The 21,653-nt window shown below is 49.6% G+C and overlaps 1 protein-coding gene across 3 annotated transcripts in view; it reads left to right on the top strand.

Moving 5' to 3' along the window:
* The window catches only part of Scml4 (Scm polycomb group protein like 4), a 107,775-nt gene that overhangs the window by 6,117 nt on the left and 80,005 nt on the right, over window positions 1–21,653 (top strand). The window lies entirely within an intron of this gene.

Genomic DNA, 21,653 nt, shown 5'->3' with positions numbered 1-21,653 from the left:
CTCTATGCCTCTGGTGCTGGGATTCCATGCTCGCCCCACCATGCCTGGCCTCTTATGGGGGTGTGGGCAATCCAAACTCGGTTCTCATGCTCGCTCATCAAGTAACTTCACCAAAAGGACTGAGGCATCTCCAGCCCCGAGCCTCATCCTTCTTTTTGGCTTTCCAAAAAAAGAGGTTGACTCCCTCCCCTCACCTCCCTAGGCTCAACTGCCTTATCTGTCAGAACATTGTGAAGAGGTTAGCTCTATCAGACCATCAGCCGTGAAGAAATGCTGTTTGTTCCAAAGACAATGACTGAAATTGCTGTAGAAGGCACTGGATGTACTGGCCAGCACAGAACACCCCTGTGGCAATAGGTGTCTGTCATTGTTCAGCCTGTGATCATTGGCCTGGTTCATGTTACCTCCGTTTGTCAGCCATGCTGGAATTTGCCTTGAGATTTAGGGTTCATCCAGTGGCTGCTGGTGCATTGCCCCTTCTCTTTGGAATTTTCCTTCTTGGTGCTAAAATATGCTGGGGCCTAAATGTCTAATTTGCAAGAAAGAACCAAGTGGAAGGCTGTACAGCCTTTGGTGTTCAGGTTATAAACAAGCAGAAACAGTGGGACAAACCCCTAATCTTTCAATTACCACCCACAGTGCGAAGATGCAGCTCTTGTTTGGTGTGTGTGTGTGTGTGTGTTGGTGTTGGTGTTGTTACTGTCTTTGAGACAAAATCTTACCACGTAGCCTTGGCTGGCCTGGAACTTGCTGTGTAGACCAGACTGACTTTGAACTCACAGAGCTCTGCTTGTCTCTGCCTCCCAAGTGCTGGGATTAAAGGCGTGCACCGCCCAACTAGCTATTGTTTGGGGTGTTCATTACATAATAAACATTAAATACTTAACATAAATAAAACAATCCAACAGTAGGGTGGGGTTATATCGGGGCTTCATGTGGATGTAGTTCTTTGGGTCCCCAGTGAGAAGCTGTACAAGCGTGTGTTGCTTTAATGAGAGCAAATGAGGATGAATTGTGTTGGGAAAGCAGAGTGAGGGGGAGGAACATCAGAAAGGTTTGCTTCGTGTGTGTGTGTGTGTGTGTGTGTGTGTGTGTGTGTGTGTGTGTGTGTGTCCCCAGCAGGGGCCCAGAGCTCTCTTCAGGTCATGTGTTAGGAACTTGAATTCCTACTAACTGGTTTGAGACCAGGATAGTGAGAAAAAAAATTAAAACTATGAAGCACGTATAGCTATTTCTGTATTTGATTTGAAATATATATAGCTATTTTTGGACATAGTTCAGGTCATTTTTATAACTATATTTGGCATTTTCAAGGCTGAAGAGAAAAATATTCAGAAACTTATTTGGGCGGTGGGTGGTGCAGAAAACCTATTAATTTCCATACGGCCAGAGACCTGGCTGCCGCCGGTTGATTTCAGCGCAGGGCCTTGTGAGTTACCAGTTAAACAAATCCAGGCCCGACTTCGGCCGAGGTTTCCAGCCTCCCGATTGCTGCCTTATGCAGCCACTCCGTCTCCAGCGTTTCCTTTCTCTTCCCTGAACACAGATAATGGATGGGATGGGATAAGAAGAATTTGCATGGAACCCCAGGTCGAAGTGAGCCCCCATTTTTCCAACCAGCTCACTCTGTTTTAGAAGTGAGAAGGCTAAAAATAGCAATCAAAACAATGCTCATGAGGGGGAAACCCTGGGCAGCTGAAGAAAGAGTTAAGAGTGAGAACCTATAACTTGGGCCTTTGTCCCCAAGCAAACCCCAGACACCCAGATGGGTGTGGGGCTGAAGGGCGGCCTCCCAGGAACCGGGCTCAGCCTCTGCCTTCCGGTTGTCAGGACTCCCCAGTCGAACCCAGGGCCCCCTTTCCTCCAGTACTCCCCAGTACTTCTCGCTCTTCTGAGGGTTCACATTTGTCCTCAGAATGCGCAGGGCTGATCTGCGAAGCTACCTAGACTCTAGTTCCTAAAAGCCAGGGGACTGCCTGCCCATGTGACCTGGGCCTGAACTGAGGCGTCCTTGAAAACTCCACAGCTTCTTCTCCTTCCCAGAGGCGGTACTCTTTGTCAGTCCTCACCGCCAAGGAGATTTAGATCAAGCAGAACTTTGGGACGGGCTGAGCACGTGGTAAGTGACAGCAACCGTGACATGTTGACGCCTGTGTCTGTGGAGGGCGAGGGTAACGCCGCACCCACCTCGTCCAGCCCGTCTAGGATGCCAGCGCACGAGGGCCGTTTGTGTCTGTCACACAGAAGGGGACCCTGATGCCTCCATGGAATAGCCTGCCAAGGGTCACGTGGCTGTGCGCAATCTGCTGCCTTCTCCAGTTTGCTCAGCGGGCTGGGCATTTCACCCACGAGGGCGGAGAAGAAAGAGCTCTCTCATGCCCAGTGCCAGCTGCTCCTGCTCAGCCAGGCTAAGTTGTTCCAGATCCTGCCTTCCTACAAGAGGAAACCACTCGCTGCCTTCGCTCTCGGAAAGGCCGCGTGGCCCCAGAAAACTTGTTTTCAGAGCAGGGCTCCCTCACTCCTTCCTTTTTTATTACAAACCCTTTCAATGCCCTGGTTACACGCCTGAGTGAAATTCCTAGATGACATAACCACCTACACCCACAACCTGAGGCTAGCCCATCCGCATGTGTGATCATATCTGAGGCGCAGAGAAGGGTGAAGGCGGAGTGAGGATTTGGAATTCTCGCCTTTGCCGGAGCAGCGCAGGTCCTGACGCCTGCCCCCAGGAGCTCCAGTGCAGACTGGAACAGCTGACTCCAACCTCAGTTGCTGCTGGCAACATAATTTCCTGAAATGGTGTACTGTTCTTGCAATTCTGGACAAAATTCTGAGCAACCTGCCTTCGATCCGTGCACCAATTATATAATTGGAAAGTAAACACACTGGTAAGGTCTGGGTCTGGCTTGAGTGTGTATGTCCCCAGGGGTTCGTGGGCTGGGAGCAGGGTCCCCAGGGTGGTCTAGAGGTAGAGGCACCAGTAAGAAGTGAATCCTAGATAAAGTGGTTAGGCTGCTGGGAGAGCTGCCCTTAGAAGGGACCAGTGTGGTTTGGGGGGAGGGGGGACCACAGTTAGTTCCCAAGAGAGCAAACTGCGACAATGGAAAGCGTGGCCCTCTCTCTGGCTCTGGCTTCCTGTTTGCACATGGTCCTGTCAGGAGGTCAGCAGCCACAGCCAAGCGAGCCTTCACTAGAGGTCTGTCTGGTCAGACCACCCAATCTCATGTCTTCAGGCTTCAGACCTGGAAGCCGAACACACCTCTTTTCTTTATACAGTACCAGCTTCGAGTGTGTTGTTGTGGAACAGAAACAGGCTAAGGGGTATGGTGTGTTCCTGTGTAAGCTGAAGCTGTTGACAGGTTCAGAAAATGAGTGTTCTCTATCCAGCAGGAGAGTGCTTTGTCATGACTACTGCCCCACGAGCCCGGAACTCCAGCTGGGCTGGTCCCTGCTCTCTCTCCTAGGGCCAGGCATGCTCACTGGGCGTCCACCATTGTGCCAAGTGAAGGATGGCCACCTCATTGCTGAGAGGCCCCTCTCTCGCGGCACTGCTGAGCATCTGTGGACCCTGCCACTTTCCACAATTCTCTCTCTCTCTCTCTCTCTCTCTCTCTCTCTCTCTCTCTCTCTCTCTTTCTCTCTCTCAAACAGATGATTAAGAGCACTTCCCACTCTTGCTGAGGACTCGGGTTTGGTTCCCAGAACCCACATGGCAGCTCACACCTATCTATAACTCCACTTCTAGGGGATTCAATGTCCTCTTCGGACCTCAGAGACCAGGCATGTCCACGGTGCACATAGACATACATGCAGGCAAACACACTATACATATAAAATCTAAAAAATTGAAATCTTAAAAAAGATAAAAACTTCAATGAATTTTCCCTACACTGCTGACCTATCATAAGCCACAAAGCTCTTAATGCAGCAACAGACCACTGGGACGCAGTGAGAACGCACCGTCTACAATTATTCCCAGGCTATTATTTTTTCACATTTGAAAGAAGGAATGTAGCCTCTGAGAAGGGAGGCATGCTTCACTATAACGTCCGGTAGATCTCACTGGGTGCAGACTGAAGAGAGAGACAAATGCTTTGCTCCATCCCACCCCGTAAACCACCCCGTCCCTTCCCAGACAGGACAGTTATCATCAGAAGCATGCATAGTCAGAGGGAAAACTAATAAACACGTAGTTCACTTTACTAATATATTCATTTACATATAATGCTTGTGTTTGAGGATTTCACGTATGTAGACAATGTATTTTGATCAGAGTCACTCCTCCACCCCATTCCTGTTGGATCCTTTTCCCACATCTTTCTCCCAACTTCATGTCCTTTTTCTTCTGGCAGTAACTTCTGTGTCCTATCAGTCCTGCCCCTGTGTGCAGGGTGTGGGGCCTCTCACTGGCATACTGTCACCCTCCGAGGGCCTAGATCCCTTAGATTATACTTTTTTTTTTTTTTTTTTTTTTGTTTTTCGAGACAGGGTTTCTCTGTGTAGCTTTGCGCCTTTCCTGGAACTCACTTGGTAGCCCAGGCTGGCCTCGAACTCACAGAGATCCGCCTGCCTCTGCCTCCCGAGTGCTGGGATTAAAGGCGTGCGCCACCACCGCCCGGCTAGATTATACTTTTAATACTAAATATGTCATGTGGATTTGTAAGTGTGACTAAGTTTTATTAAAAGTCTATTTATTCTAGCTGAGGATGGTGGCACATGCCTACAGCCCCAGATACTCAAAAGGAAGAAGGGAGGTGGTCGAACCCAGGAGTTCAAGACCAGCCTAGGCAACATAGCAAGAAGTCACATTTAAAAAGATACTTCCTTAATAAATAAAGTTTTAGCCAAACATTTCCCAGAAAGTACTTATTGAAGTAGAACATACAAGATTTAATAAATACTAAAAATGTGATTTAAGAGTATGATCATCTCTATCATTAATCCCAGCACTCTGTAGGCAAAAGCAGGTAGATCTCTGAATTTTGGGCAAGCCTGGTCTACATAGCAAACAAGCTCCGGACCGACCAGGGCTGCATAGAGAGAGACTATCTGAAAAAAGAAATGATTCAGAGGGTGTATTTCCAAAACAGCAGAATCATTTGGTAGGGCCTGTGTGCAAGTGTGTGTAAGATCCAATCCGAGGAGCAGCTCATGTGATCACCGAGGCTGGGAAGTTCAGGATTTGCAGTTGGTAAACCGGATACCCAGCTGAATCAGCGATACAATTCTAGTTCACTCCACAGTAGGCTTGAGAGCCACTAAGGACTGATGTTGGGGCCGGGGAGAAGGCTCCGCAGTTAAGAGCACTTGCTGCTCTTGCAGAGGAGCTGAGCTTGGTTCCCAGCACTCAAGACCGCTCACAACCATCTGTAACTCCAGTTCCAGGGAATCTGATGCTCTCTTTTGGCCCCTGCAAGCATGAAGTGATTGTGGTGCGCTTACGTACGCAGACACAACACTCATGTGCATAAAATAAAAATAAAATCTCGAGGAGGAGGAGAAAATACTTGAGTGAGTCGGAGCCTATGAGAATATAATCAGTGTCTCAGGGAGGCAGACCAGCAGGTGGGGTTCCCTGGGGCTCAGTGGAGGGACAGCATTTTTGTACTTCGGGTCTTAGGTAGATTAGATGAGGTCCGCCATATGAGGAAGGCAATCCGCTTTCTCCATTCCACTGATTCAAATGTTAAACCTACACATGAACTCTCAGAGATGCCTACGTCTGGCTCATGAGCAGAACTGTTGAGCCAGTCAGTTGTGAGGTCTAAGACGGGACACCACAGGAGCTGTGGCAGGCCTAAGCCCCCCAGCCACGAAGGAAGCTGGACATTTTTGGGTCCCCCTCTGGACACCGTCAGTCTCACTTGGCCGGAGAAGGTCTTCGAGTGAGCAGTTCCAGCCCTGGCCTCACGGACTAGAACCACACTGCAGAGCAGAAGGCCGAGGATGGCTGGTGGTGTGGAGTAGGGCGCTTGGGGGAGCCCCAGCGTTACCAATGTCCTGGAAATCTGTGTGTGCAGTAACAGCCCTCAGGACATCTCCGGCTGCTTAGGACAGGGAGGAAGCCCCCACCCCCAGTGATGAGGCGTGATGGGGAGATGGCGGGGTGTGGATTCAGAAGCGGATGGGGGAGTGCCAAGGAACACAGCACACAACACATAAAACAAGCTGCGTGCGGAGGCTCTTCGATCTCAGCACTCAGCAGGCTGAGGCAGAACTGCCATGAGGTAGAGCCAGCCTGGGCTAGAGAGTGAGACCCTGTCTAAAAACAAGACCGGAAACAAGAAGAGAACAAGCCACGATCACAAAGCACATTGTGATGTTCTGAGGATATACTCACAGGAAGGCTGGAAACAGTGGGCATCTGTTTCATGGCTCAAGAAGAAAAAGACCACCCATGGTGCGTATTGGAGTTTGCCAGGGCCAGCTCACCGAGGGCATGTCTGGGTGCCCAGTGGCCTCTGCTCCGTGGTGCATCCCTAGTGTCTCTTTCTCTTCTTTAAAAGACAATTATTTACTTTTTTTTATGCATACAAATGTTTTTCCTGTGTGTATATATGTGCCCAACATGCATGCCTGGTGCCTGAGAAAGTCAGAAGAGGACTTTAGATCACCTGGAACTCATGAATGGGTGGCTGTGAGCCATTATGTGGATGCATGGAATGGAGCCTGGATCCTCTGCAAGAATAAAAAGTGCTCCTAACTGCTGATCCATCTCTCCAACCTTCCGTCTCTTCGTTTAAGGGCACCAATTTCATTGGTTTGGGGTCTCACCCTTATGACCTCACTTTCCCTTACTTAATTCTGTCCCCAAATACAGTCATGTTGCCAGTTATAGCAAGAAAACCGAGTGTGGAAAACCTTAGTTTTGAGGTTCTTTTTTTTTTTTTTTTTTTTTTTTTTTTTTTTTTTTTTTTTTTTTTTTGGTTTTTCGAGACAGGGTTTCTCTGTGTAGCTTTGCGCCTTTCCTGGATCTCGCTCTGTAGACCAGGCTGGCCTTGAACTCACAAAGATCTGCCTGCCTCTGCCTCCTGAGTGCTGGGATTAAAGGTGTGCGCCAGCACCACCCAGCAGTTTTGAGGTTCTTACTGATGGTGACACATCCCCTCTTGCCAAGACTGAACCTCCAGGACAGGGGCAGATGCCTGCAGTGGCCAGTGCCAGGCAGATGGCTGTCCCCTCATCCCAGGAGTAACCCTGGCGAACCGTCCATTCCCCACCGACCCCGTGAGCATAGAGAGGGGCCACTCTATTTTCTGGATGCGTGGTGGATCTGCGGGCATGGAGAGGGAGGAGGAGTCATCGTGGGAGGAGGAGGAGGAGTCATTGTGGGAGGAGGAGGAGGAGTCATTGTGGGAGGAGGAGGAGGAGGAGTCATTGTGGGAGGAGGAGGAGGAGTCATTGTGGGAGGAGGAGGAGTCATTGTGGGAGGAGGAGGAGTCATTGTGGGAGGAGGAGGAGGAGTCACTGTGGGAGGAGGAGGAGTCATTGTGGGAGGAGGAGGAGTCATTGTGGGAGGAGGAGGAGGAGTCATTGTGGGAGGAGGAGGAGGAGGAGTCATTGTGGGAGGAGGAGGAGGAGTCACTGTGGGAGGAGGAGGAGTCATTGTGGGAGGAGGAGGAGGAGTCACTGTGGGAGGAGGAGGAGGAGTCATTGTGGGAGGAGGAGGAGTCATTGTGGGAGGAGGAGGAGGAGTCACTGTGGGAGGAGGAGGAGGAGTCATTGTGGGAGGAGGAGGAGTCATCGTGGGAGGAGGAGGAGGAGTCATTGTGGGAGGAGGAGGAGGAGTCATTGTGGGAGGAGGAGGAGTCATCGTGGGAGGAGGAGGAGGAGTCATTGTGGGAGGAGGAGGAGTCATTGTGGGAGGAGGAGGAGTCATTGTGGGAGGAGGAGGAGTCATTGTGGGAGGAGGAGGAGTCATTGTGGGAGGAGGAGGAGTCATTGTGGGAGGAGGAGGAGGAGTCATTGTGGGAGGAGGAGTCGGAGTCATTGTGGGAGGAGGAGGAGTCATTGTGGGAGGAGGAGGAGTCATTGTGGGAGGAGGAGGAGGAGTCATTGTGGGAGGAGGAGGAGGAGTCATTGTGGGAGGAGGAGTCATTGTGGGAGGAGGAGGAGGAGTCATTGTGGGAGGAGGAGGAGGAGTCATCGTGGGAGGAGGAGGAGGAGTCATTGTGGGAGGAGGAGGAGTCATTGTGGGAGGAGGAGGAGGAGTCATTGTGGAGGAGGAGGAGTCATTGTGGGAGGAGGAGGAGTCATCGTGGGAGGAGGAGGAGGAGTCATTGTGGGAGGAGGAGGAGTCATTGTGGGAGGAGGAGGAGGAGTCATTGTGGGAGGAGGAGGAGTCATCGTGGGAGGAGGAGGAGTCATTGTGGGAGGAGGAGGAGGAGTCATTGTGGGAGGAGGAGGAGTCATTGTGGGAGGAGGAGGAGGAGTCATCGTGGGAGGAGGAGGAGTCATCGTGGGAGGAGGAGGAGTCATTGTGGGAGGAGGAGGAGTCATTGTGGGAGGAGGAGGAGTCATTGTGGGAGGAGGAGGAGTCATCGTGGGAGGAGGAGGAGTCATTATGGGAGGAGGAGGAGTCATCGTGGGAGGAGGAGGAGTCATTGTGGGAGGAGGAGGAGTCATCGTGGGAGGAGGAGGAGTCATTATGGGAGGAGGAGGAGTCATTGTGGGAGGAGGAGGAGGAGTCATTGTGGGAGGAGGAGGAGTCACTGTGGGAGGAGGAGGAGTCATTGTGGGAGGAGGAGGAGTCATTGTGGGAGGAGGAGGAGTCATCGTGGGAGGAGGAGGAGTCATCGTGGGAGGAGGAGGAGTCATTATGGGAGGAGGAGGAGTCATCGTGGGAGGAGGAGGAGTCATTGTGGGAGGAGGAGGAGGAGTCATTGTGGGAGGAGGAGGAGGAGTCATTGTGGGAGGAGGAGGAGGAGTCATTGTGGGAGGAGGAGGAGGAGTCTTTGTGGGAGGAGGAGGAGGAGTCACTGTGGGAGGAGGAGGAGGAGTCATTGTGGGAGGAGGAGTCATTGTGGGAGGAGGAGGAGGAGTCATTGTGGGAGGAGGAGGAGGAGTCATCGTGGGAGGAGGAGGAGGAGTCATTGTGGGAGGAGGAGGAGTCATTGTGGGAGGAGGAGGAGGAGTCATTGTGGGAGGAGGAGGAGTCATTGTGGGAGGAGGAGTCATTGTGGGAGGAGGAGTCATTGTGGGAGGAGGAGGAGGAGTCATTGTGGGAGGAGGAGGAGTCATTGTGGGAGGAGGAGGAGTCATTGTGGGAGGAGGAGGAGGAGTCACTGTGGGAGGAGGAGGAGTCATTGTGGGAGGAGGAGGAGGAGTCATCGTGGGAGGAGGAGGAGGAGTCATTGTGGGAGGAGGAGGAGTCATCGTGGGAGGAGGAGGAGTCATCGTGGGAGGAGGAGGAGGAGTCATTGTGGGAGGAGGAGGAGTCATTGTGGGAGGAGGAGGAGGAGTCATTGTGGGAGGAGGAGGAGTCATTGTGGGAGGAGGAGGAGGAGTCATCGTGGGAGGAGGAGGAGGAGTCATTGTGGGAGGAGGAGGAGTCATTGTGGGAGGAGGAGGAGGAGTCATCGTGGGAGGAGGAGGAGGAGTCATTGTGGGAGGAGGAGGAGTCATTGTGGGAGGAGGAGGAGTCATTGTGGGAGGAGGAGGAGTCATTGTGGGAGGAGGAGGAGGAGTCATTGTGGGAGGAGGAGGAGGAGGAGTCATTGTGGGAGGAGGAGGAGGAGTCATTGTGGGAGGAGGAGGAGTCATTGTGGGAGGAGGAGGAGGAGTCATCGTGGGAGGAGGAGGAGGAGTCATTGTGGGAGGAGGAGGAGTCATTGTGGGAGGAGGAGGAGGAGTCATCGTGGGAGGAGGAGGAGGAGTCATCGTGGGAGGAGGAGGAGGAGTCACTGTGGGAGCGGTTATGAGCCTGAGGACTTGCGTGGCTGGCCCCACACCCAGCTGGAATATCAGTTGTTCTAAAGGACATCTGTGCTACCTGTTCCACAGAAAACCCATCCTCAGCATTTCCAAACCCAGGCTCATCCTTTGCCCCTCCCCCACGCCTCCTCCTCCTTTGTTCTGCCCTGGTGATCATGGCCTCCCTGCTCAGCTTTCTGAGAAGACAGCTCTGAATCCCCAGCCTTCCTCACCCCATGAGTTCACACTGGAAAACAAGCCCTCACTGATGGTCCTACTTTAAAGAGAGCCTCTAGCTCCCTCTGCCCCCGTCCTGTTGCTCAGGCCTCATGGCACTCTCAGGGACCACGGCCATGGCACCTTTATATCCAGTTCCTTCTGCCTCTGGCTAGTTTTGCACACTGCCCTAATGGTACCTTTGTAAGACATAGATCCGGTTATCTTAGTCTGTGGGTGTCTGATAACAAAATACCTTAGATTTGATAACTTGTAAGTAACAGATTTTTGTTTCTCATAGATCTGGATTTGGGAGGTCTAAGATCAGAGCATGGGTAGGAAGGATGTCTGCCGGGGGATGCCCTCTGTTTCCAAGATGGTGTCATGTTTCTGGGTGCTTCAGACAAGACATACAGTATCATCATATAAGAAAGGATGGAAGGGGATGGAGAGGTGGCTCAGAGGTTAAAAGCACTGGCTGCTCTTCCAGAGGTCCTGAGTTCAATTCCCAGCAACCACATGGTGGCTCACAGCCATCTATAGTGGGATCTGATATCCCCTTCTGACATAAAGGTATATATGCAGATAAAATACTAATATATATTTTTTAAAAGTGTTCATATTTCACAAAAAAAGGAGGATGCCAAATACTTGCTGTGTTTTCAACTACATCATCATAGTATATATCTACTACTTATAACTGCCTAATTATAAATAATTTTTGGGTATATGTCCCAAAATTATTGCATATGTATGTGCTGCTACACATACCATTATGTAGTTTGCTACATACCTTATTATGATGCATTCATCCATTGTGCATAGTACAAAGCATGCAACATAGAAAAAATGGAAAGGGCCACTTTTGGGGACGACTCTTTGCCTTTCCCCAGCCATCCCCAAGACCTCTGTCACCTTTCACATTCTCTTTCGGTGCCCTGGTATTCTCTTATGTCATATCTTCATGTGATGACATTCTGTGTAAGGACGCAGACAGACGGACAGACAGACAGACATGAGGAGGCTGGGGAGTAATGGAGTGCAAAATGCAAAAGTAGTCTTAATTCTGAATATCATGCAGTTGGGCTAACGTGATTTAGATTATGATGGGAGGGTGAACTTGGTGTTTATTTTCCCCTCAGACTGTGACTAATTCTCAGAAATGCTGTAGGTTGCTAAATTTTAGCGAACGGATAATAGAATGAACCACCCAGTCATTTTACAGTAGTGGGAATGGAAGGTAATTACAGCTGGAGGGAACTAGTCCCCATCATGGGCAACACTGGCAGGCTGTGCCCAGGAGAGCTGTACGCACGGGCTGCAAACCAAGTTTAGGAACCATAAGGACGTGCCACCTTGCCCGGCCCAGGAGATCGCTTACCTCACTTTTTAGATATTCCAGCCTGTGTCTGACAGGGAATTGGGCTAATAAATATGACAATGAGCTTGAAGAGGAACAGGAAAGGCTGAGGCAGCGGTTCGGTCATCTGTGTGGAGCGCCAGCCAAGGTTTCAGGAGCCCCCAGCGATGAAACAGGAGCTTCTGCTTTAGGCATTTTAATTAGGGGCCCGGGGAATATCAGGGCTGTGGCTGCGGAGGAAGGCCTGGGCCTTCACAGTGGACCCGAGGCAAAGCCTTCCTCTAGACCCTCGGTGGCTATTAGGGAGGCTTTAATAGCAGTTTAGGGAGGAGAGCCAGGGGTTTCGGAAAGGAGGGTGTGGGGCTCCGCGTGCTTGTATCCAAAGCAATTAGCTGCTCGGCCATCTGCTGTGGGATGTTAATGTATGTCCTGTGGGAGCCCTTCTTGGGTTCCTTATGGCGTTGCCCAGCAGGTTTGCATAGAGGATGATTAGGACCATGGGCCTGAGTGCAGGTGTCTGAGATGGTCTGCACTTGGCTGTACTGGGGGATGGTCTGTATGTCAAGTTGCTCTGATTGGTCAATAAATAAAACCTGATTGGTCGTGGCTAGGCAGGAAGTATAGGCGGGACTAACAGAGGAGAAATAAAAGAACAGGAAGGCAGAAGGAGACACTGCAGCCGCTGCCATGACCAGCAGCATGTGAAGATGCCGGTAAGCCACCAGCCACGTGGCAAGGTATAGATTTATGGAAATGGACTAATTTAAGCTATAAGCACAGTTAGCAAGAAGCCTGCCACGGCCATACAGTTTGTAAGCAATATAAGTCTCTGTGTTTACTTGGTTGGGTCTGAGCGGCTGTGGGACTGGCGGGTGACAAAGATTTGTCCCTGTGGGCAAGGCGGAAAACTCAAGCAACAGCCGTCAACACCCTAGCCCTTGTTTTAACAAAGTGGTGGTAAGGACTGACGGAAATGCTCCAATCCTTGATGGGCCCTGGAACATTTCTGAAAAGGTCCTTTTCTTTCTTTCTATCTTGCACATAGTGACTTAAATATCATACAAAGGACAAAGACATCATGACTCAAACGTGGCTAGCATATCTGGCCCCTGAAATTTATGGGTATTAAGCAGAGAAATGTTGTGACTTCTTTTATTGTTTTATTAAAAAAAATAAAACTCAGGAGTTAAGTATTATGGAATAAACCTGAGAGATCCGTGAGCGATGAGAAATGTTCTCCACTTTCCCCGATGGGAAAGGCCTGTGCGTCTCTCCGTGCACTTCTTTATTCTTCCTGTGTGTCCCTCTGGCTTCCTCTGAGTCGGCCAGAAAACTCTATGGTACGTTCTGGCCAGCTGAACGTGGACTCCACCCTCCAGACCAAGGTCTGACTCCATTGGCAGTCTCCAAGTAGTAACACAAACGGGTCTCCCACAACATTCTCCCCTTTTTGTCTAAATAAAAAGGAAGGATTTTAACTCTAACATAGTAAAACTAATAATAATTATCAAGTAAGAATTACAGTCACCATGTCCAGTCCATTTGTATTTGGCAAATTCAGAGAAAATACTCCATTATCTAACCTTTCTTGGTGAGTCCAAAGTTTCGTACCTATTTTAGTTTTTATCATAACTAAGGAAAACTGTAACTATAACTATCTAGTCTTCAACCCCATCAGAGACCTGAGAGGAATATAATATTACCTGAGTAAACAGGAAGTGCAGAGCAGACAGCTTCTGAACTATAGAAATGACAGAGACATCTGGCTGTCTGAAAACAGTCACCCCAGGTTCCTCTGCACCATTGGGGCATCTATCTTTGGTCTGCAGGCCCAGAATATCTGACAGAAATTTTTGTGAGGCAGGAAAATTTGAAGGACTGTCCTACCTTGTCTTGGCAAAGTTTGGCAGTCGCCTTTTTGAGTGTCCTGCTTGTCCAGTTTGGACATCATTCTGTCAGCAATTGAGGCAAGGGCAGTTTCTTCCCCAAATGGCTAGCTCTGCCACATTGAAAGAAAACTCTAGATAGAGGTTTTTTTCAATGCCCATCATTCTTTTTTGCAGTAAATTGGTGCTGCCAGGAGCAGACGTGTCTCACAGTCATGAAAAACCTTGTTATTAAAACATTTTAAGAGCCGGGCGTGGTGGCGCACGCCTTTAATCCCAGCACTCGGGAGGCAGAGGCAGGCGGATCTTTGTGAGTTCGAGGCCAGCCTGGGCTACCAAGTGAGCTCCAGGAAAGGCGCAAAGCTACACAGAGAAACCCTGTCTCGAAAAAAACCAAAAAAAAAAAAAAAAAAAAAAAAAAAAAAAAAAAAAAGAAGAAAAAAACATTTTAAATGTCATATTCTGTAGGTTTCTGAAGTGTTTGAAGCCCATCTACCTATTTAAAACATATCTCTGTGTGACCTTGAAAACATATCTAACATGACTACAAGTTTGATTGTTATAGATGACTAACTACTAACCTGTATTTCTTTGTTATCCTAAATAGCTTTCAAAGACTAAAACTTTATATTACATTTTTAAATGAGCTGCATATCTTAAATAAGAAATAGGAACACACAATACAGTATACAAAAATAACCTTGAATTTGTATCAATATACAAAAATATCTTAAACAAGAATAGAAACATATATACAGAATAACAAAAAATAACCTAAAATTTGTATCAACATAAAAAAATTCACAGCAATGTAAAATATTTGAGACTAGTCGTTGCTTTTTCAGTTTGAAAGTAGATTCAATAATCTACTCTTTTATCCTATTGTTTTCTGTACACCCCCCCCCATTTTCTTTTTAGAATGAGATGCCTGAATCTATTTTCTTTGCTTAGTTTCCTCCCTGACCATGGCCAATAACAACTTGTAACCGACCTCCTAAATGATGATAAATATCCACTGAATGACCTAAAAATCACCCACCCTACCTGTTGGGAATGTGGGCACTGTGTCCTTAAAATTACTTCCCATTGTCTGGAGGTGACAGCATCTTTAGGGGACTCTGAAAAAATTGAGATAAAGATCGAGTCCTGGGAGGGCTGGCTGTTGTCCAGTCCTGGTGTGATGGGAAAGGGCAGGGCTTGTCTGAAGCCCTGACTGGAGTAGTCTATGAGACTGAAGCATCTTAGTTAACTGTTTTGAAGTTGTCCTGAGCAGGTCATAGTGCATGTGTGTGCACGTGTGTGTGTGTGTGTGTGTGTGTGTGTGTGTGTGTGTGTGTGTGTGAGAGAGAGGGGGGGGGGAGAAAGAGAAGTCAATTGGTAGAGTGACTTTGATTTATTAATTAGTCAGAGTGAAAATAATTATTAAGTGCCTATAGTAGGCGAGACTCATAGAATAGCTTACTCTGGACACTTAGAGAGATGGGTAAGTGTCTTCTAGGGTAAGAAGTGAGTCTGCTGTCCCTTAGATACCCCTCCTCTACAAAGTGCTGTCCTCTGCCAGCATGCATTGTCTCATGGGTGTGCTCAGGCCCACAGCCAAGTCCCTGTGTCTGTAGGCTGGGATTTAACTGTCTCATAGACGAGATTTTTCCCTCACACTCTGAGAGCAGCTATTGCCTTCGATGCTATCACACATGAAGTCCTGGGGTAGGCTGCTGGTGTCTTCTTTGTTTTTTGAGATTTATTTATTTATGTGTGTATATGTGGGCCTGTATGAGATTATGTGTGTGTGCAGTACCTAGGGAGGCCAGAAGAGGAAATCAGATCTCCTGGAGCTCGAGTTACAGGTGGTTGTGAGCCACTATGTGGGTTCTGAGAACTGAACCTGGGTCCTGTGCAAGAGCGGTGAGCACTCTTAACCACAGAGCCACCTCGCTAGCCCCAGCTGCTGGGGTCTTGACAGCCCAGGACGGGAATGACAGCCCTGCCACTGTCCAGGTAGACAGGCCACCTCTTCTTGCCTCTGAGCCTTGGCGTTGTCGGGATTAGAGGGGAGGTGAATGCCTGGATTCGCCGGCTGTTTCAGTACGTGATGTGAGCAGGGCTGGATGCTCTGCTAGGCGGAGGCCACGCTCAGTGCTTCTCACAGGGTGGGTTCCCCGTTTGACCATCCTGGGTTGAGAAGACATCCTCTAACTTGTCCAAACTTGTCTCATATGCAAAAAAAACAGAGAAGACGGCAGGCACAAGGCCGTCTCTGGTGTCGCCTGCCTCCGTGACAAATCCTGTTTTACTTATTGAGAAGAGAAAGAAAGGGCATCTCCCTAGACAGTCCTCAGAGACTTGTGTTTAAATGTGTTGAGGAACTCCTAACTGGCCTCCTCTGTGTGGACGCCTTGGCTTTCATTCTCCCTAATTTCTCCAGAGAGAATGTCTGTCAGACTTCAAGGCTGCTGTCCTTGTGGTCACTGGGAAGATGCTGCTTTAGAGCCAAGCTGGTCTCTCATCAGCTCCGGTTGCCAAGGTTGTAGCCGCCCTGAGTTCTTCAGTCCGAGGGCCTGTAAAACAGCTCACCACATACTGAAAGTTGACGTCACTCTCTCCTGAGCCGAGAGTTCACAGCTTAGAACAGACTCAAGCGGAAAGTGTAGCTTTGCCTGCGTCTGAGCATGCTCGGAGTTTCAGCTCTACTTGACGGCTCTCGTCTAGCACAAATAGCAGGGCCTGCCACACCAGCTGGTGTCAGAGCTCCAGGGAGCCGCAGGCAGTAACCCTGGAGCTTTCCTACCACGTCTGTAAAGAGGCAGAGAGCATGCTGTCTTCGGAAGGCCACAGTCGCCATCTTCCCCACAGTTGGTGAGAGCCGGCGTGGGGCTGTGGCCTCACACACTCCGATGTCTTGCTAGCTGTTGACACCCTGCGCCTTAGTCAAGTGGTCACTACTGACCCGTCCCTGCTCTTGCTTTATTCCTGTGGTTGTCCTTCTCAGAGACATGCTGTGGCGTGGAAAACGGAGGCCTCAGGGTGGAGAACACATGTCCACAGTTAAGAGTCACAGGTCTCAGGGCGGTGGTGGCACACGCCTTTAATCCTAGCACTGGGGAGGCAGAGGCAGGCGGATCTCTGTGAGTTCGAGGTCAGCCTGGACTACAGAGTGAGATCCAGGACAGGTACCAAAACTACACAGAGAAACCCTGTCTGGAAAAAAAACAAAAACACCACCAAACCAAACCAAACAAACAAAAAGAGTCACAGATCTTGGCCAACTGACACAGGGCCAAGTCTCTACCTATCAAATGGCAGTGATGACACCCCCCACTCCCCAACCCCCCACTCCCCAACCCTCTATCCCCCACCCCTACCCTAAAATGGCAGTGACAACACCCCCAACCCCCACTCCCCCACTCCCTCCCACCCCCCACCCCCACCCCCACTCCTGAGGGAGTTTCAAGAATCCACCCAGGTGACCAATGCCTGTGTCGGGACCTGGATGTGGCAAGTGCCACTCAGCAATCCCTGTTGTCTTTCTCCTTTGCAAACCGCTTAAGGTTGGGGCTGTGTCCTTGAGACTGGGGAGGCGGTGGGTAAGGGCTGTTTATTGTTTTTAAAGTACCTGATTCAGTCACTCCCTTTCCTTCCCGTCTCTCTCCTGTTAAGATGTGGTAAAAATCAATGTGGCATTCTAGTTGTAAAATTGCAAAGCCACCTGGATTTTCATTCACGTATTCATTTACTCACCCACATATTCAATACAGCTCCTGCAGCCTTAGCGCCATGGGAAGTCCATGACACACAGGTGAGGAAGACAGACTCACCCCAGGGAGCTCTCAGTCTTACTAGGGTGCAGAGCGGGAATGCAGACAAGTCACAGGTGAGTCCCATGCATGGTGAGACAGGCTATGCAGGAGGGAACCCCTTCTGCCAGACGAGGTGAGGGATCATGCCTAGGATAGACGCCCCCCAGCCTTTGGACGGATCCCTTTGCATACGCCAGGGCAGAGAAGGGAGGTGGAGAAGGGATCCGAGGGTGAAGCAGTCTGTGCAGGGGAGTCCTGGGGGGGGGGGAGGTGTTGGAGCTGGCTTCGGGTGTGAGTCTCACCTGACCCTCCACTATACACAGAATTTTTCTCTACCCAAGGGAAAATGGACTTTGCAAAGCTCGGACACAGAGCGAGGCCAGGGGAGAGCAGTTTGTGGGAAGCAAGAATGAGCAGAGGATCTGGAAGAAATCAGTCAGCTGTGCCCAGCAATGGAGAAGGGCCCTGTGCTGTGGGATGTCCTGTAGGCTGTAAACATATGTTCCTATGATTGATTGATAAATAAAATGCTGATCGGCCAGTAGCCAGGCAGGAAGGATCGTGTAGGCAGGACAAGAAGGAGGAGAATTCTGGGAGATGAAAGGCTGAGGCAGGGAGATGCTGCGAGCCGCCATGAGGAAAAGCATGACGTAAGATGCTGGTAAGCCACGAGCCATGTGACAAGGTATAGATTAATAGAAATGGGTTAATTTAGGATATAAAAACAGATAACAAGCAGCCTGCCACGGCCATACAGTTTATAAGTAATATAAGTCTTTATGTGTTTACTTGGGGGACGTAAGTGGGAGAGATTTGTCCTGACCGTGGACCAGGCATGACCAAAAAAACTTCAGCTACAATCCTGCCTTCTGAGAGGAGAGCTTGAAGGCGTGGGTCCTGTACCAGGACAGACGGAAATCAGAGAAGAGAGAAGGAAAGATGAGCATCCCTCCTGGCCTCTCGCGACCCACTCCCCGCCCCAGTCTCTTGTCTCACCCGGCTCCATGGTCAGCTTTTGCTCTACGCCTCATGCCAGACAAGCACAGGGCTTCAACTCAGATAGGGAACTATGTATTCTGCTTGGGTCTAGTCTATCCCAGGAGCGCCAGTTCTGAAAGACTTTTCTTCTTAAGAGATTCCAAATGGGATGGCCAGGTCATATCTTCTGCTAGAAGAAACTGTAAGAGCTAAGTCAATTTAGGAAATTCACCGAGGTGTATGTGTGTGCTCCTATATGCATGTATGTAAGTTTAGATAACCTGGAATGAACACATGGCATATTGTGGTATTTCCATACTGCAGTTTTTTATTGTCCACATTTCTTTGGCTTCTGAACTCCCCTATAGACACTGCATTGGATAAGCCTGAATTCAAACTGAAAAGCAGAGTTCTGGAGCCTGTCTTGCCCTGGGGTCTAGCCTCAGGCAACTTTGGCCATTCAGCTTCCACTTAATTCCAGGATTGGATCACTGTGCCTCCTCTGTATTGGCTTATGTTATATCTCTTAGTTATCCAAGTTGAACACTGTAGTTGTGTTCATATTTAAATGAAAATTAGTGATTCAGCACAGGCTATTTAGTTAATCCCAAAGAACAGAGGAGAAAGACCACTGACTCAAATCGTCATGGTCAAATTATCTAAAGCAAGTAATCGATTAAAGCAAACTTTTTATTTGTGTCCACCGGCTGCCTCCCCCTAAGGGAGAGGTCAACACTGGATGTAAGGAAGACAAGATTTTTATAGCTCAGGGGTAAGAGATTTCCAAATGGGGGCGGGGGTGGGGGGGGACAGGTGGGGTACAGGAACAGAACAAGTGAGTCCTACATGGGGTCCTGAAACAAGGACATGGTGAAGGTGGGCATAACAAGGTACTCATAACAACAGGTGGTCATAACAAGCTTTTGACACAAAGGTAAGGCTGCAAGATGAGGATAAACAACTTTGTAAAACAAACTAAGGCATGGTTGCTGTTTCCTGGAACAGCCAGTACAGAATCACTTGTAGTTAAGGTTGCAGGTGGGACACAGCCCCATCCTTGAGAAACAGAGATGGAGTTATAAACAGGAATGGACCTGGATTGTCTTTACTGTAAGATGGCTTTTAAGTCTAAGGTGGAGGCAGGCTGGTTCTTCACTATGTTGCTGTACAGAGCGAACCTTTTAAAATACAGTAATGGCTGTGGTGTGGCTGAGCGTCAGAGCACTTAGCATGCGTGCGAACACACACACACACACACACACACACACACACACACACACACACACTCACCTCCAGTTGTGTCTCTGCTCTGTTCACAAGTGCCCAGTGGTTCCACCTGTAGCTCAAAAAGAGATGGGCTTGATCTCGTTCCTTTGACCCCACTGATGGCAGACGGAGGCCGAGACAAGCAGGAGTGTTTTCACAACTGCCAGACCGAGGTCCCCAGCGCCTCCTCCTTCATGTCCCTTCTCACCGTGCTCCCTCACTTTGTCCTTAGCTGGATCACTAGTTCTGACACACTAAAGTCCACACCTGCTCCAGGGATAACACACTTGTTACCTCATATGTCTAGAATGTTCTTCACTCACATATCCTCAGGACTTTAGGTTTCTGGGAGTCTTCTTAAATATCCTTTAATTAGCCCCTCCGAGGCCTCACTGTGTCAGGCCTTGCTGCCATCTCTAGTCTACTGTGGCATTTCCCAGCAGGGCTGGTTTCCGTGTCTGTGTTAACTGTCTGTTTCTTCCCACTAAAAGACAAGAAACATTGGTTGTCACTCATACTATATCCTTGGTACCCAAAATACTGCCAGAGAGTGAGCACTGGACGAACGTTTGCTGAAGAAAGGCATGGCTGAAAGAATGAGTGAGTGAGTGAATGTAGAATCTCTCTCTCCACCCTCCCATGTGCCAGCCCCACCCACCCAGGTTCACTCACGGCTCTATAGACAGCGTACTCCGTTAGAAATGTTCTCCTGTGTGCAAGTGTGCCAACAGGCCTCTGCCTGCAGGTGGATGTGGAAGCACAGGCGTGACCTTTGGTCCTGGGAAGCATCAGGAAACATCTGGAAAACTAAACATTCTATTTGTCAATGGGACCAGTGAGGAGTGATGGAAACTTAGCGGACTGTATTCCAGAGAAAGCCCAGTGCTTCTCAGGAGTAACAGAGAGCTAGTTTTCACCCCAGGACTCAGACACATCTGGGGGATGGAGGAGGCTCATCTGGTTAGGGAGATGCCAGCTGAGCTCCCTGGAAGGATAGGTTGAGTGTGCTCGGCTGTTTCAGGGGGCGGGGAAGGGACCACGGAGCTGGCACTAGTGAGTCAGAGAGAGTGTCTAGAGACCAGGCAAGGAGAGAGCCGGTTAGAATGAGAGATAGGCCTTCCATGACAGATATGAGAAGGAAATGAGTCTGGGTTTTCACAAGAGGTTGGAGGGTGAGGGACTGGAGTCTGGAAGACCCCGGGGTGGCATCAGGAGCCATTTGAGAAAGGAGAGTTTAATATAAAACACTCCAGGGTGGGGGCTGCGGAGCACAGCGATTTGTCTGAAAACGGAAAGTCGGGGGTACGGAACTCCGACAAGGAGCCTTGGCGAAGCGGAAATACAGGCCACTCTCTCGGTAGAGAGCCCCGGGCGCCGTTACTGGAGAGAGCTGATGGAGAACCACCCTCTCTGCCATCCTCTGGCCCACTTGCCACCCCGCAGGGAAACGGTTCCCTGAAGGAGTCTCCTCCTCCTCTCCCGGACCTGAAGTTCTCTCCAGGGCCCCCAGTCACAGGCCGGCCATCAAAACAAGGCAAGGGGTGTGTGGTGGTAGATGCTTTGTAATTCCAGAAAGCCAAAGCCAGTCTGAGCTACCAAGTGAGACTGAATAAATTAATAAAATGACAATGAAAACGGCTGGAGAGACATCTCAGTCAGGTGTTGCCATTACAAGCATGAGAACAAAGTTCAGACCCTGCTTCAAAAGTTGGACTGGATCCCGCTCCTTTGATCCCACCGACAGCCCGAGGGAGGCCGAGACAAGCAGGTCTCACTGCCCCTGGCCAGCTGTCCGGACTCATTGGTGAATACAGACCAAGGAGAGACCCTGTCTCAAACAGAGGGTAGCGGGCCACACTCTGAGGCTGTCCTCTGACCTTTACACACATGTGTGCATGTGTTCACTGTCCCATCATGCAATGCCCCTATACACACTTTAATAAGAGTAAAACAATAAACAAAACTGCTCATAGAGAAACATGTTTTTCTCCTCTGAGAAGCAATCAATTTGTAAATATTACAAATGTACAAAACAAGTGTATGTTCAAAAAGCCTGAAGTTCCAGGGTAGAGCTTGCAGCCCAGCTGTGGGGCACTGGTCTAAGGCTCTCAAGGCCCCGGGTTCAACCCCAGCATTGTAAAATAGACAAATAAAAATAAATAGGAGCCACAGCCTCCGACAATTCACCTTCTCATTCTGAATTTTGCTGATAAAGCCCCACTGAAAAGGAGCCAAACA

The sequence above is a fragment of the Peromyscus maniculatus genome, chromosome 16 (genome assembly GCF_049852395.1).
Source record: "Peromyscus maniculatus bairdii isolate BWxNUB_F1_BW_parent chromosome 16, HU_Pman_BW_mat_3.1, whole genome shotgun sequence".
In the NCBI taxonomy this organism is placed as follows: Eukaryota; Metazoa; Chordata; class Mammalia; order Rodentia; family Cricetidae; genus Peromyscus; species Peromyscus maniculatus.
Note: the sequence above shows the minus strand (reverse complement) of the source record. Positions and strands in the feature narration are given on the sequence as shown.